Source organism: Oryctolagus cuniculus, chromosome 8, assembly GCF_051225735.1.
Source record: "Oryctolagus cuniculus isolate XC-2025 breed Fujian yellow rabbit chromosome 8, ASM5122573v1, whole genome shotgun sequence".
Classification (NCBI taxonomy): Eukaryota; Metazoa; Chordata; class Mammalia; order Lagomorpha; family Leporidae; genus Oryctolagus; species Oryctolagus cuniculus.
This window is the reverse complement of record NC_142874.1, coordinates 9,320,025-9,328,931: the sequence shown is the minus strand read 5'-3', so window position 1 is coordinate 9,328,931 and position 8,907 is coordinate 9,320,025. Positions and strand designations below refer to the sequence as shown.

At 42.5% G+C, this 8,907-nt stretch overlaps 1 pseudogene; it reads right to left on the bottom strand.

The window, feature by feature from the left end:
- Nucleotides 1-6,513: 6,513 nt before the first annotated feature.
- On the bottom strand, nucleotides 6,514-8,492 carry LOC149124818 (oxysterol-binding protein-related protein 9 pseudogene; annotated as a pseudogene).
- Between the last annotated feature and the right edge of the window lie 415 nt (nucleotides 8,493-8,907).

Sequence of the window (8,907 nt, the reverse complement as noted above, 5' to 3'; positions counted from 1 at the left end):
TTTGCAAAAAATAAACTGGTGATTCTGGTTTTTTGTTTTTATTTATTGATTTTTTTTTTGCCAGGCAGAGTTAGACAGTGAGAGAGAGAGTTATAGACAGAGAGAGAGAGAGACAGAGAGGGTGATTCTGTTTTCCTACCTGCTCTTTGAAAAATATCTCAAAATTAAGGGTTTAAATTTTAAATTTTTTGAAGACCTGTTCTTTCCACTGAGATCTCACTCAAATACCTTTCTCTGAAGGGAGGAGAGAACCTCCACTTTGACTATGACCTTGTCTAAACAAGATAAGAGTCGGAGAACTCAAGGGGCTTCCATAGCCTTGGAAACTCATGACTGGAGCATAGGGAGATTACTGATGCCATAGACAGGAGTGTCAATTGGTAAAGTCAACAACAGGAGTCACTGTGCACTTACTCCTCATGTAGGATCTCTGTCCTTAATGTGCTGTGCATTGAGATTTAATGCTATAATGAGTACTCAAATAATATATTTCACTTTGTGTTTCTATGGGGGTGCAAACTGTTGAAATCTTTACTTAATGCATACTAAACTGATCCTCTGTTAAAAAAAAAAAAAAAAAAAAAAAAAAAAAAGAAAAGAAAAGAAAAGAAAAGAAACTATCAACTCCCAACTTGACTCTCACTGGGATTAAACATGACAATAGGTCTGATCTGATTTCATCATCATTAAAAAAAATCATCTATTATTTTTCACTTTATGTTTCTGTGTGGGAGCAAACTGTTGAAAGCCTTACTTAATGTATACTAAGCTGATCTTCTGTATATTAAGATAATCGAAAATGAATCTTGATGTGAATGGAAGGGGAGAGGGAGTGGGAAAGGGGAGGGTTGTGGGTGGGAGGGACGGTATGGGGGGGAAGCCATTGTAATCCATAAATCGTACTTTGGAAATTTATATTCATTATATAAAAGTTAAAAAAAAAATAAAAAATAAATAAAAAATTAAAAAAAAAAAAAAATTTTAAATTTTTTAATGTGTTCAAGCTTTTGAAAGCAAATAATTTCCAAAAAAATTTAGAAATATTTACACACACACACACACAATATAAATTGCACTAGAATACACTGTTTTGAGAAGAACTGCTGCTGAGTTTTATGTCTCTAGCCAGCTCCTACAGAACTCTCTCCATAGAGTTGGAAGATAATCATAGTGTTTGTTATCCATTACAGGAATTTTTGTTCTTCACTGAGCTCTCTGTTTAAATTCCTCTCAACGTTTGGTTTTAGAAATGAAGACAGAATGCTGAAGTAAATCTCATTGACACTGATGACTTCATTTACCATCTACGCAACGTTTCCCACTTTTCCATGGTATTTCAGTTACCCATGATCAACTACGATCCAGAAAATGTTAAGCAATAAATTTCAGAAATAACTCACATGTTTTAAACTGCACATGACTGTGAGTAGTATGATGATATCTTATGCTTTCCCATTCTGTATCACTCTGGATGCAAATCACCCCTTTGTTCACTGTATACGTATTAAATGTGGAACCCTCCCATTAGTCACGTAGTGTCTCTCTTGGTTATAAGATTGTTGTGATACTGTAGTATTTGTGTTCAATTAACCCCTATATAGTAGCCTAACACAATGCCACAATGTCTGTATCCCTCACTTTATTTCATCTCATTATATATGCATCATATCTTTTTTTTTTTTTTTCAGGCAGAGTGGACAGTGAGAGAGAGAGAGAGACAGAGAGAAAGGTCTTCCTTTTCCATTGGTTCACCCCCCAATGGCCGCCTTGGCTGGCACACCGTGCTGATATGAAGCTAGGAGCCAGGTGCTTCTCCTGGTCTCCCACATGGGTGCAGGGCCCAAGGACTTGGGCCACCCTCCACTGCCCTCCCGGGCCACAGCAGAGAGCTGGACTGGAAGAGGAGCAACTGGGACATAATCCGGCACCCCAACCAGGACTAGAACCCAGTGTGCTGGTGCTGCAGGCGGAGGATTAGGCTATTGAGCCATGGCACCGGCCGCATCATATCATTTTAAAGTGTGACAAGAACTATGAAAACATTACATTTAGATATTTAGAAAAAATTACCATATTCATATAACTTTTTTATAGCTTATTGCTATGATTTTCTATTTGTTAATTAACTTATAAATTAAACTTTATAATAGATATACACATATATGGAAAACATTCCATGTGGAGTTCACCACTATTCATAGTTTCAGGCATTCATCCACAGGTGGTCATGGAATGCATCTTCCTCAGTTATGGGGGAACTACTCCAGTTCAATGATACTGTAATATACTCCTATTTTTCCACCTCAGATTTCTTCTTTGGGTTCTTCACCTATATAATGTGTTTTTTTTATTTTTTTATTTTTTGACAGGCAGAGTGGACAGTGAGAGAGAGAGAGAGACAGAGAGAAAGGTCTTCCTTTGCCGTTGGTTTACCCTCCAATGGCCGCCGCGGCCAGCGCGCTGCGGCCGGCGCACCGCGCTGATCCGATGGCAGGAGCCAGGAGCCAGGTGCTTCTCCTGGTCTCCCATGGGGTGCAGGGCCCAAGCACCTGGGCCATCCTCCACTGCACTCCCTGGCCACAGCAGAGAGCTGGCCTGGAAGAGGGGCACCCGGGACAGATTCCTGCGCCCCAACCGGGACTAGAACCCGGTGTGCCGGCGCCGCTAGGCAGAGGATTAGCTTAGTGAGCCGCGGCGCCGGCCCAGATAATGTTTTTTTTTTTTTTATTTAAGAATCTCTTAGTGACACCTCGTGTTTACCATTGTCAACATGATGCAGATGAAATAGAGACACAGGCAGTTTGCTTTTGTCTCAGTGAAAGCTGCTCATGAGAGAAACCTTATAAATTGGATGCTGGGAAGCTTCTAGAACAAGCTGTCTATCATCAGCTCACTTTATCAGATCCACCAAGCATCTCTCAAATTAAGTTGCTCTCCATGAGCGGTAACACTGCACTGGTCCAAAGTTTCATCATGACCAATGGCATCTTAATCAGTTTCTCTATATCTGCATCTCCTTTATGCACTATTGTCACTATACTCACGCCACAGAGATAACATGAAAACTGCAAATCTGAGCATATCAATTTTCTTCTTTAAACTTTCAAAGTTTTCTCACAACTCATACAATACAGGATTCAATTCTTGCTATTTTTTCAAAGCCCGGTATTATTTAGCCAATATGAGTTTTTTTCTCCATGCACACACTCTCTCTCTCTCTCTCACTCTCGCTCTCTCACTCTCGCTCTTGCTGTCTCTCTCTTTGTAGTCACAGTAACCTCTTAGCAGTTTCTTAACAATGCTAAGACCAGTGCTACCTCAAATCCTTGCCAAACTGTTATATTCTTTTTCTATGTAGGCCTTCAGATAATAGTTCAAGTGTTACTTCCTCAAATCAGTATCCATTAAGGCTGAAACTAAAATATATCCTCCAATACCATGGCCATGTAGTTTCTCGTGATTATCCTTCATAGCACTTGCCCCAGTTTGCAGTTTACAACTTGGTATTATTTAATTACTCTCTGTGGCTCCAAATTCTATGTAGCATGATGTTCATATCTGCTTTTTCCACCACTGAATTTTTGACCCCTAGTTCGTTGCCTAGAAATCAACAAAATATGTACACAAATATTTCTCCTGAAAAGATGCTTGGATTCCCATTGGTTTGGGACCTCTTCATAACTACTTATACATATATTTATAAAATTAATCACTGTTGTTCTGAAATTGGGTTTGTGAACTCTCAAATGACCTATAGCACGATCATTGTTTTAGAACATACCTGTGCTTATAACAGATCAGAATATAGTACTTTTTCTCTGTGACAATGACCTTCTCTAAGTCATTACTTTATCCCTTTTTGTTTTAGCAGAGAATCATACACTCCATTGCAAGTCATTATTCTATACCTGATCCATTTCTTCTATTTAATTTTAAAAATTAAAATATTTTGTTAAATAGGAAGAGTAAAATAAGGAGTTGAGAAGGCATGAAACAAAGCAATTTACAAATTGTACATGATATTACTTGATTAATATTCTTGTGAGATATCACCCTAAATAATCAGGTCCCAAACCAATTTTCTACATGGAATACACAGCGAAGGTCATAAGAAGTGTCCTTAAATCTCTTCTTCCATCTCACTGTAGTAAAAGGAGGGCAGTGCATTGAGATGCGGATTTGTTACAATGTTCTGCCTAGTTATCTGGCAGTTTCCAATGAATATCATTATCTTGCCCATAAAAGAAGCACACCTAGCAATGGGCAAAACACTACCCACTGTGAGATGAAAAGTCCTCCAAGCCAGCAAACCTAACCATCTGAAATTTGAGTGTATGGAAATTTCCAACAGATGCAAGGAAGAAAGACAATAAGAATATTAGGTTACAGTGTAAGGAATTATAGAGTTTGGTATTACTCATGAGAGCTGTTGAACTTATCTTGTTATTTGACAAAGGTTCAAGCAGTAAAACAAAATATGTAAGGCATTGAAGTGAGTCCATTATTTAAAAGTACTATCAAGAACAAAGTTTAGGACATTCTATTATGGCAGAGTAGGGAGAAGACGTGCTGATTGTGACCAGGGGAAGATAACAGGGGAAGAAAGGTGAAGGAAGTGCATTCCCAAGGGGAGAGATGGAGTGTAATTTTGCAGTGGAAATTCTACAGAAAGAAGAGAGGTGTGTGGAGCAGCATGGAGAGTACAAACATGCAGAAGGAGCAGTTATTACCACCTGTAACTCCCATAGCTGGCGGCTATAGGAGACACAGTCACTGAGAGTTGGGTGAGAGCAGACTACAACAGCCCCCATCAGGGGTGATACTGCCCAAGGGAGAACCTTACAGACCACAATGACTGAGTCTGGCATGGAGCCCTGTCAGGGGTCTATATATATATATATATATATATATATATATATATATATATTTCTGTTTCCCGTCCCCTTACAAGGGTGCCCAGTGACCAGGAGTGAGAAGGCACCATCTTAACACCAATAGAGGCTTGGGGATCTGATAAAATCTCTCGGGGATTTTATCAGAGGGAAGAATCTGCATTCCCCACTGACTTTGAGTCTGCTCTGGAGGGCTGGCAGGGTGATGGACACCCATGGAGCACTGTGAGGTGCTCCCATCCCCTACCCTATCACAGGCTCCAGGAATCGCACTGCCAAGGCAGAGCACTCACAGGTAACTGGCTCTAGGTACACTTCTGCTCTTTCTGTGCGTCAGGCAGGCATGCAGGGCTGAGCAGGGATCCCTTGTACCCTGAGACCGTGGGAGCCTGGCACACTATGACTGTGGGAATTATAGGACTGCATGATACGGCATGCAGTGTAGCTGGGTCTCTGGGCTGTTACTGGGTGTGGCCTCAGAGGCTCAGAGCTCCTTGACTGGCTGGGGTGGATCATGGCAGAGGGTTCCATACTCACACCGGGGACTGCCAGAACCTTTGTGCGGTTCATGTGCCCGTATTGGTGGGGGTTGTAGCGTCTGTTGGCTAACCCTAGGCACTGATCACCTCGGAACAGAGGAGGTGAGACTGTGATAACACAGACAGACATGATCATATTCTTTCCTCTGCTGGTAATAGAGGAGATCTACCACGCCCACCTTGGGTGTCACTCTGGAATCTCACCCCACATTTGACCACTGACTAGAGCTCCCTGGCACCACCCAGCACACACATACAGAAATCTCCTGAAGGAGCAGACATTCCACTAAGCCACAGAGGAATAGTTCAAAGATAAAAGCCATCAGAGGAGAAAAGCCACAGGTGTTTCCACAAATGCCTAAAAATAAACACAGAAATATAAGAAACAAGAGCAATGAAGAGAAAAGGAATACAGAAACACTTCAATATTAGAATGTGAAGATGATCACTTCTTGGCCTTTTGGCTAAGATCAAGTGTGTGAAGAATGACGTACGATCACTCAGAAACACAGAAAAACAAAATCATGAGATAAAGAATTCCAAACATGATATGGATGAATAATTTTGAGGTGAATAGAGATTGCAAAAAGAAATCAAGCTAAAATATTAGAAATGAAAAATTCAATATGTCAAAAAGAAAATACAGTGCAAAGCCTCAATACCAGATTTGGTGGTGAGGCAAAGAAAGAATATCTGAGCTAGAAGATAAATCCTTCTAAATATCCCATTCAGATCAAAAAAAGAAAGAAAAAATTAGAAAAAAGCTCATAGAACTTCTAAGACATGATCAGAAAAGGCCTTCACCATGACACAGTATAGTCAAACTTTCAACAGCAAAATAAAAAGATGTGAAATGTATACCAGAGAGGATCCTTAATTGCACTAAAGCTGATTTCTCATGTGAAACCTGCACTCTAGGAGAGCGGAGAGACATAGTCTGAGTCCTACAAGAAAGGAACTGTCAACCCAGAGTATTGCACCCAGCAAAGCTCTCATTTATAAATGAAGTTGACATAAAGACCTTTTAAAACGAAACAGAAATTGAAAGTCTGCCACCACTTGTCCAGCCTTACAAATGATTCTCAGGGATGTGCCTCACAATCGCTCCTCGCCCATTGGAGTAAGATCAAGGGCAGGATGTGCCACACACAGAAAGAGAATGATAGTCTTCCTATGAAAGACTGTGACAGCAGAAAGTTTCCTGGTAAAAGTACAAAGGAGTGAGCCCCGAGGGACAGACTGTACCTCCGAGTGGGTCTCCCATGCAGCAGCCAGGGCATCCCATCACACCAAGAAAGGAGGTGCCCAGGAGCAGTCCTCAGCTCCCTCCCCAGCAGGCACCCGGCCCCATCCTTAGAGAATGGCTTTCTTGCTGGCCACTTGTGGAGTGAGCAGACCCACGGGCCCAGGTGAGAGGCTGGCCCCCACCCCCGAGTCCCCAGGGTCCCGGATGTCTGCTCAGGGCCAGGCCATATGTTGTGCGCACCAACTGACATCCCAAGGAATTTTGATTTAATTCAGATATGAGCAGTGAATGGTATCTTGGTAAGACAGTCAGCGTAAAAGGCTGAAATGGGTGAATGATGGGAAACCTGTTAAGCCATGTATGTTACACTGTTTTTGGAAACTGTTCCTTCTGAAACTAGCTCCGCCTTCTCTTCAGTATCATTTGGTAGTGTCCGGTGACATTGAAAGCTCTCACCGAGAATGGGATTGTACGGCTTTTTGGCAACCAATCGTTTCCTTCCTGCATGGAAGGCTGAGAGGTACCCTTTCACATCCAGAACCATTCAATACCTGGTACCCTTCTGGTTACTAAGACTCACAAACCGGCCCAGATGTGCAAAAAGCCTGCATACGTTTCTACAAGAGATCTTCTTTCAAGAATGAATGCTGGGGTCGGCGCCGTGGCTCATTGGTTAATCCTCCGCCTGCAGTGCCGGCATCCCATATGTGCTCCAGGTTCTAGTCCCGGTTGCTCCTCTTCCAGTCCAGCTCTCTGCTGTGGCCCAGGAAGGCAACGGAGGATGGCCCAAGTGCTTGGGCCCTGCACCTGCATGGGAGACCAGGAGGAATCACCTGGCTCCTGGCTTCGGATCGGTGCAGTACAGACCGTAGCAGCCATTTGAGGAGTGAAGCAGCGTAAGGAAGACCTTTCTCTTTGTCTGTCTCTCTCACTGTCTATAACTCTACCTGTGAAATAAAAAAAAAAAAAAAAAAAAAAAAAAAAAAAGAATGAATTTTGGAAGAACTGCCTTAGTTAGATCCACTCCAAGCTTAACCTGTGACAGGAGGTGCATGTAACACTCTTGTACTCCTCCACTGACCCTGCCTCTCCTCATCATCTCTATCATCATGTGAATTCAAAAGGTCGGCATCACTTGTTCCACTGGACATGGAGGAATTAAGTGATTCTGTGGTATCTGGATACTTCAGACTATTTTAACAAGCTGCTGTGTGTCGGGACAGAGGCAGATCCAGAAGAATCTACTAAGGACTTTGGGGATGAGCCACTTTGGTGGAATTCATCACCGTCATACCGTTCATCTTCACTGTTAGAATAAGAGAACTCTGGAACTGTGTTTGGAGACAAGCTGGCATGGCTTAGAGAAGTTAGACTGCTATTAGGAGGTGAATGCCCACCGCCTGTACTATTTGGTGTTGGAGTCTGATGACATTCCAGAGTAGCTCATAAGGCCCAGCTGGTAGGGAAGAAGGACGCTGCTTTGACGTAACAGTTGAGTAGGTTCTGGAGGTGAGACAGTCTGGGAAGGCATTGTGCGGATCACTGGTTCCCAGGGACTAGGCTGATGCATTGCATCTATAGGATTAGCAGTACTTTTAGCAATCTGCAGCAACACAATGCAGTGTTTACTTGATTCTACCATGCTATTTATGGTCTCTTGTAGAGTTTTAGTTTTCCTTCTCTGTTCATCATCTTTGCAGCTTTGAAGCTTGTCATCAAAAAGCTTTCAGTGTTCTGTCAAGATCTGTAGGTAAACATCAGCCTCTATAAGTTTTTTTATCAGTCTTAAACACTAGGAACAAACCCTGAACCCAAACCCCCATAGAGTAGCAAGGAGGAGACCAGGAGAGTGCGACATTATGGCCTGGCCCCGAGCAGGAGAAGGTTGGGTTTATGAAAAACCATTACTGAAACGTCTTGGTGCTGCCAAACATGAGGTTGGGAAATACAGAGTTCACCCCAGTGACCAGAACAGTGGGTGTAATCAACCAGCAGTCTTTCTGCGGGAGAACCTCGGCACTCCCTGTGTGTTGCGTGGCTCCTATCTCAGGGATACTGGGCTTGCCGATGCAGGTGAACAACTACAGCAGGAAAAGCCTCCCTTTCCTCCTCTGTGGCAGTTATAATTTTGACTTCAGTCCTGAGAAAAACTAGGTTTTGAGAACAGGATGTTTGCTCCTTTTCCGAGCCTTATGCTCTGAAAAGCATTTACAAATCTAAGTCTCAAGCT